This window comes from Carassius carassius, chromosome 3 (assembly GCF_963082965.1).
Source record: "Carassius carassius chromosome 3, fCarCar2.1, whole genome shotgun sequence".
In the NCBI taxonomy this organism is placed as follows: domain Eukaryota; kingdom Metazoa; phylum Chordata; class Actinopteri; order Cypriniformes; family Cyprinidae; genus Carassius; species Carassius carassius.
The window spans coordinates 14,891,521-14,899,806 of NC_081757.1; positions in this window are offsets into that span (position 1 = coordinate 14,891,521).

An 8,286-nucleotide genomic window follows, 5' to 3' on the forward strand; every position below is an offset into this window, starting at 1 on the left:
GATCCAAGGTTGCGTTTGTGTTAACGCTACTCTCCGGCCGGGCGGCTCTCTGGGGAACGGCGGTGTGGGAGAATCAAGACCCATGCTGCGCCTCGTTCCAGGCACTCTCCGAGGAGATGAGGAGGGTTTTCGACCGGGCGGCGGCGGGTAGGGAGGCGGCCAGACTACTCGCCGATCTTCGCCAAGGTCACGGTTCGGTGTCGGAGTATTCCATCCAGTTCCGCACCCTGGCTGCAGAGTGCCTTTGGAACGAGGAGGCGCAGTGGGACAGATTCCTGCATGGGTTGGCTGACCGTATTCAGAGAGAGATCTACATGCTGGACCTTCCTACTAGTCTCAATGGGCTTGTCGAATTAGCAGATGAGTAGATGCTCGGCTGAACCGAATGGGCCGTTTCCAACAAGATCATCCAGTTCGCGGCATGGAGAATCGACGTCCTGAAATCCCGGATACGGTCAGCCCCCCCTACGATCCGGAACCCATGCAGGTGGGTAGAGCTCGGCTTTCCCGGGAGGAGAAGGAACGGCGGAGATCCCATGGACTGTGCCTTTACTGCGGGAGGGCGGGCCACTTCATCCACTCATGCCCGTTAAAAGACCAAGCCCGGTAGTGAATATGAGGCTACTATCGGGCGGGATCTCCACCGGGAAGACCTCATCCTCAACATCATCATCTACTCTCCTTACGGTAAGACTAAGGTGGGCAACCAACACTCACGACACCCAAGCTTTATTGGATTCAGGGGCCGAAGGTAATTTTATGGACACTGAACTGGCTAATCATCTCCACATTTCCACTACCCCTCTCACTCACACGATCACTGTCAATGCTCTCAACGGGCAACAGCTCTCCAACATTACACATGCCTCTGAACCCATCACTCTCATCACATCTGGCAACCACACTGAGACAATAACATTCCTTCTCATAAGTTCACCTCTGGCACCCATCGTTCTTGGTCATCCTTGGTTCACACAACACAATCCCAGAGTCGATTGGGGGCACAACACCATTTCCATGTGGAGTAATAAGTGTTATGAGTCATGTCTGGTGTCTGCGTGTTCGTCTGTACTTGTGTCTGTTTTCCAGAAGGAGGTGTTGAATTTGTCTAACGTGCCCGAGGAGTACCAGGACCTGAGAGAAGTGTTCAGTAAGTCTCGTGCTGCTTCTCTTCCTCCACATCGTCCCTCTGACTGTGCTATAGACTTAGTACCAGGTGGGTCTCCGCCCAAGGGCAAGTTATATTCACTTTCTGTTCCAGAGAGGGAGGCTATGGAGAAATATATTTCTGATTCTCTAGCATCCAAATTCATTAGACCTTCCTCATCTCCAGCGGGGGCGGGGTTCTTTTTTGTGGGGAAGAAGGATGGGTCTCTGCGACCGTGCATTGATTATCGAGGGTTGAACAACATCACGGTAAAGAATACTTATCCTTTACCGTTGATGTCTTCAGCTTTCGAACGATTGCAGGGAGCATCTATCTTTACAAAATTGGATTTACGAAACGCTTATCATTTGGTTCGCATAAGGAGGGGAGATGAATGGAAGACCGCATTTAATACCCCCAGAGGGCACTTTGAATACTTGGTTATGCCCTTCGGGCTCTCCAACTTGCCCGCGGTCTTCCAGGCACTCGTCAATGACGTGTTGAGAGATATGGTCGATCAATTCATATATGTTTACCTGGATGACATATTGATCTTTTCCTCTTCTCTCCAGGAACACGTTCAGCACGTCAGACGAGTGCTTCAGAGGTTGCTAGAGAATGGGCTTTTTGTCAAGGTGGAGAAATGCGTATTTCATGCACAGTCCGTCTCCTTTTTAGGGTACATCGTCTCGTCTGAGGGAGTGCGTATGGATCCTGATAAGATTAAGGCTGTGATAGATTGGCCAAGTCCAGATTCCCGTAAGGCCCTACAGAGGTTTCTGGGATTCGCCAATTTTTATCGACGTTTTATTCGTAACTTCAGCCAACTAGTCGCTCCTCTGACCGCCTTGACCTCCCCCAGAACGACGTTCAGGTGGTCCGATACAGCGGAGGCTGTATTTTCCAAACTCAAGAGCCGCTTCGTTTCGGCTCCCATCCTCGTTGCCCCTGATCCATCACGGCAGTTCGTGGTGGAGGTCGACGCGTCAGAGGTGGGGGTAGGAGCAGTTCTTTCTCAACGTTCTGCCACAGACGATAAGGTTCACCCTTGCGCATTTTTTTCTCATCGTTTATCACCTGCCGAACGTAATTATGACATTGGTAACCGGGAGTTGTTGGCAGTCAAGTTAGCACTGGAGGAATGGCGGCACTGGTTAGAAGGTTCTGGGGTACCTTTTATCATTTGGACCGATCACAAGAACCTAGAATACATTAGAACTGCTAAAAGACTTAACTCTAGGCAGGCTCGGTGGGCACTTTTTTTCGGTCATTTTGATTTTTCCCTTTCGTACCGTCCGGGTTCCAAAAACATCAAACCCGATTCCTTATCTCGTATTTTTGACCATTCCGAACGCCTGTCTACTCCCGAGTGTATTTTACACGAGACATTAGTGGTCTCCACTCTCAGATGGGAGGTCGAATCGAGGGTCATGAAGGCCTTAGAAGGGGTAACGCCTCCGCCCGATTGCCCACCGAACCGGTTATTCGTGCCTGAGGAGTATCGGTCTGAAGTCATTCAGTGGGGTCATTGCTCCAGTATAGCTTGTCATCCAGGAGTTAATCATACCAGTTTTTTGGTTAAGCAACGATTCTAGTGGCCGTTAATGGCTCGTGATATCCGTGATTTTGTTTTGGCTTGCTCTGTTTGTGCCACTGGTAAGACGTCCAACCGACCCCCGGATGGGTTACTACAAACGCTGTCAGTCCCTTCGAGACCCTAGTCCCACATCGCACTAAATTTTGTCACCGCCCTCCCGCCTTCCCAGGGCAAGACTGTCGTTTTGACGGTCGTGGACCGGTTCTCGAAGGCGGCTCATTTTATTGCCTTGCCCAAATTACCTTCAGCCAAGGAGACAGCGGTTACTGTCATAGATCACGTCTTTCGGTTACATGGCCTCCCGTTGGACGTGGTCTCCGACAGGGGTCCCCAATTTGTGTCCAAATTTTGGCAAGAGTTTTGTAGATTATTGGGGGCAACGGTTAGTCTCTCTTTGGGGTTTCACCCCCAAAGCAATGGTCAATCAGAGAGAGCCAACCAAGATTTGGAGAGAGTATTGCGATGTTTGGTTTTCAAGAATCCTTCCTCTTGGAGCCAACAACTTTCTATGGTGGAGTATGCCCATGACTCGTTACCAGTGTCAGCTACGGGCCTTACTCCGTTTGAGGGTAGTTTAGGTTACCAGCCACCAGTTTTTGCCAGTACGGAATCCGAAGTCGCGGGCCCCTCTGCTCACGCCTTCGTCCAGAGGTGTCACCACACTTGGACTAGAGCCCGTGAGACTCTTCTCGCACCAAGGCCAAGGCCGATCACCCCCGGTCAAAGCCTCCCGTATACGTCGTTGGTCAAAAAGTGTGGCTTTCTACTAAGAACATTCCTCTCCGCTCCGTCTCTAATAAACTTGCCCCAAAATTTATTGGCCCGTTTCCTGTCACCAAGATCATTAGTCCGGTGACAGTCCGCCTCAAACTTCCTCCTACGTACAGGAGAATTCACCCCGCCTTCCATGTTTCCAAAATCAAGCCCGTGTTTTGGGCACCTATTAATCCACCTGTCCCGGTTCCTCCCCCGCCGCGTCTCGTAGATGGGGAACCTACTTATTTGGTTAATCGTATTCTGGTCTCGAGAAGGAGGGGACGCGGATTTCAGTACCTGGTGGACTGGGAGGGTTAAGGTCCGGAGGAGAGAAGTTGGGTTCCCGCTAGAGACATTCTGGATCACTCTCTTATCGATGATTACAATCGTCAGGTAAGTCTGCCAAGGAACGCCAGGAGGCGTTCTTAGGGGAGGGGGTACTGTCACGGTTAATGAATTCACTATCTCTCTTTTGTCTTGCGTGCTGTTGTGTGTGTGTGTGTGTGGGCGTGGTCACTGATCAGCGATGATCAGCAGCGCCAGCTGGTTTCAATTGTTTGTCCCTATATAAGTTCAGTAACTGGTGTTTCATGTTGTCAGATCGTTGTTTTCTCCCCGGTGTGCTCCCGTGCTGTTCCTGTGTCCTTATTCCTGCCTAGTTTTCCTGTCTTCGTCGTTTGTTCCTGGATCGTCACGCAACACTGGATTACAACTACTTCACGTGGAGTGGATTACTCACTCACCGGGATTCAAGGGATCGTCACTGGATCGAGCACCACCACCAGCTGTCCACCGAAGTCCCTGCGTCATCCACCATCAGCCTTGTGGCCGCCGCCTGTGTCTCCTGTGCTTGTGCTCGTTATTCTGACCTTCTTGCTGTTTATCAATAAATACGCCTTGCGTTTACATCCTGTGTCTGTCATACGTTACACATATACTCACTCCCCACTTGTTCCAAACCATGAGCACCATTATATATTCTATAAAATCAGTCTATTCATTTGCATATAATAAATTAACAAAATAAAATAACAATATAAATAAATACTCTTATTATTATTATTATTATTATTATTTACAATTTTGAGAGTGAGAAAAACAAATAATCTGATAATTTACAGTAAAAAAAAATTACTCTCAGAATTGTAAGTGACAGTTGACAATTGATGGACTTTCGTTTAAATAATTACGTTTATTTTTAGTCTTGGTTATTAGTTATGTACATTATGGTTTTAGGTTACATCTTTTGTTGTTAAATTGCATTATGTTGTTTATTGCATTATGTTTGTGTAATGTATGTTACCATGATGGTGTTTTGTATTTGTGTGCATACCACTGTGAGTGCTACATGTTTATTTGCCTTATTTTTATCTATCTATCTATCTATCTATCTATCTATCTATCTATCTATCTATCTATCTATCTATCCTTTATGAAAAGAATTGTAAATTATTATATTTTTTAAACAGTGAAGTAAATCTAAAAACTCGTCAAACCGTAATGCCTCAAACCAATTTTTAATTATATCATCATCATCAGTCTCATGTAGTGAAATGGCAGTCAAACTAGCGTTGTATAGAAATTTGACTGTGAGCAGTGAAAGGCTAGCAAGGTGCTCTCTCTCCTTCTGCCAGCCCAGCAGCAGCATCAACACTCAGCCTATCAATTATTAAGCAATACAATTACCATCCAGTCAGCCAGTCAGTTATTTTACCTCATGGTTGACATTTCGAAACAGGGAGAGTGCCAAAGACGGGGCAGTGAGGAATGGGGGGAGGGGGATTGTAGGTATGCGAGGGGAAATTGCATGGGGTGAGTCAGTGAGTGCTATTAGGCCTCATTCACCTCCAGTGAATGGGGTGTACCTGACTTGCCCCCAAACAGCCCCACTGATGGGTTTTGCTGCAATGCACCAGTAAACAATTCAGCCTACTTCACAAAATGGAGCTCAGGTCAACACTGAAATCGTAAAGGATTTACAATAATTTTTTCATTGCATAGAAAGTCAATTACTCGCTATCGGCTTATTGATTTCAGCAAACTGAAATACTGCCTGTTTTTCTTTTCTTTTTTCTTCCCCCCCCCCCCCCCCCAGAATTAGTTAATATTAAATCAGTTAGTTTTACTGACTTGGGACTTTTTTTCTTTCTTTTTTTTTCTTTTTTTTTTTTTTTTTTAAACCTTTAGCAGTCAGCTAAACCTTAGGCATATTTGTTTTGTAATATGCCTTTTAACATGTAATTAGCTAGCTGAGTGAAACCACATTTCATGTTTTTAGGCTTGTTTTTTTTTCCTGAAATACATTTATATCAGCAACTGCAACTATTTAGAATCACAAGCTACTGCTACTTGAAAACATTTCCTTGTGCATCTGGCACGTTGAAGACAAGTTGCAAGTGCCACTCCAGTTACATCTAACGGATAATTGCACAGGCGAGATAATTATATAAAATTTTTAATGTCTGAAGGGGCTCACTTATTGAATTTGATAATAATACTGCCACTGAAAAGGCACCCTCTACCCTCCCTTCATTTTGCTGTGTAAATGGAGCATGTTTGGAAATGCTTTATGTAAGATTTCCCAAGCACAAATATAGCGATTCAGTCCAGGCATTAGGAACAAAGCATATCATATCAGCATGTTTCATTTGAAGTGCGTTAGATCTTTGTGTACTCAGTTCTGACAGTGATATGTTTACTATTTGAGAACCACTGATGAAGAAAGCTATAGATACATGTTACATTTTGTTTTAAAAATATAACACAAATTTATGGTTTATGAGCCATCAATTTAATATGGATATGGTAGCCAAACACATAGAAGTTTTGTGTGTTAACACACACACACACACATATATATATATATATATATATATATATGTGTGTGTGTGTGTGTGTGTGTGTGTGTGTGTGTGTGTAATGTATATGATATGAAGCAAAAGTTATCAGTCAAAAAATAAAGCACCGAATTAGAATACTGTGGCGAGTGGGGCGGGGCCGAGGGACGTGGGAACAAGGAGTGAGGCCGGCAATGATTGGGCAAATCAGTGGCACCTGCGGCCCACCGGTTCCCGCCCCCTTCTTCCTGATGATTAGCAAGGTTTATATTCATTACAAATACCAATGCAAATATTGTTTAATTACGTTTTACTAATGTGTCATTGCAGTAAAATAAATAAATAAATAAATAAGTTCACTGGAGCTGTTAACTGACCTATATATGAAACTGTGTGAATAAGTAGCTAGACGTTTTACTTTTCCTCAAATTTGCAAGAATGATAGTAACAGGATTGCCTTAATTATCTCTCTGAAAATTCATAGAAGAGGGCGCTGTGTACTGGATGGCAAACCTGGTAAATATCAAGTTAAGAATACACAACAGTAATTGGTAAGTTTATAATGTTTTCACTTCAAAATATGCGTAATATTGGTTATGAAATGAATTCAAATGAAGTTATGATTATGGTGTAGTGGTTTGATTTCCTGGCTTTATCGCTGGCACAGTGTTAATGATAAATAAAGTGAAGTGACATTCAGCCAAGTATGGTGACCCATACTCAGAATTTGTGCTCTGCATTTAACCCATCCGAAGTGCATACACACAGAGCAGTGAACACACACCCGGAGCAGTGGGCAGCCATTTATGCTGCGGCGCCCGGGGAGCAGTTGGGGGTTCGATGCCTTGCTCAAGGGCACCTAAGTCGTGGTATTGAGGGTGGAGAGAGAACTGTACATGCACTCCCCCCACCTACAATTCCTGCCGGCCCGGGACTCGAACTCACAACCTTTCAATTGGGAGTCCGACTCTCTAACCATTAGGCCACGACTTCCCCATGATTCTATTGAGATGCCTGTATCAGAACAATACAGTTCAGACTGCGTGAATAAAGTTGTAGCTCTGTTTATTTTTGGGACTTTGGAGCCCCATAGAGTTAAGTGAGTGAATTTACAATTGTTTATGTATCACTGTTGTATGTCCACATTAGATGACATTTAGGTGAAACAAAAAGTGAAGCAAGTGAAGTTGTATGTCTACTCAACGCATCAGCTAGTAATTTCGTACAGTTTGTGTATTTTTATATCCAGAAAAATTGGCATGGCAAACTTCCAATGCAATCACAACAGGTGAGAAAGCACATACTTACCCTAAGTCAAGTTCGATAAATATGAAGGAACTTTATTTTTAAAGTTTTGAACGTTATTTTGAAAGCACCCAAAACAGCCCAATAAGGGTTTTCCGCAAAACTGCACTTCAATTATGCTAGCCTGAGCTCACGTGTACTCACTCACGAGTATTCGTAGCAAAAGCTTCAAGTTAAAGAGATACTCTCCCCTCTAAAATGAGTTTAGCTCCAACTCTGAAAAAAAAAAACCTCACCTGCCTGTAGCCTAAATAATCCCGAAGACAGTGGCTGTGTCCGAAATCACCCCCTACCATAAGCCCCTTTCACACTGCGATTCCGGAAATAGTGCACATTCTCTAGTGAACTCATTCAATCCCACAATGCACCGCAAAAACGAGTGTACAACTGTACCACGCTCAGTGGCTAGAGAATACCCATAATGCACTTGTGAGAGTCACACGCTGAATGAATTTACATGCCCCGCCAGAAGATGGCGCCCGCATCTGAATCATCCATCCATTTTACAAAGCGCTATAAATAAATAAAATAAATTCATTGTAAATTGATTATTAAATCGTTTAACTAGGGTTTTTACACAATTTCCATGACAGAGTTCAAGATAAATCTTGTTACTGGAGCTGCCAGTTTGCCAGTTTCAAATT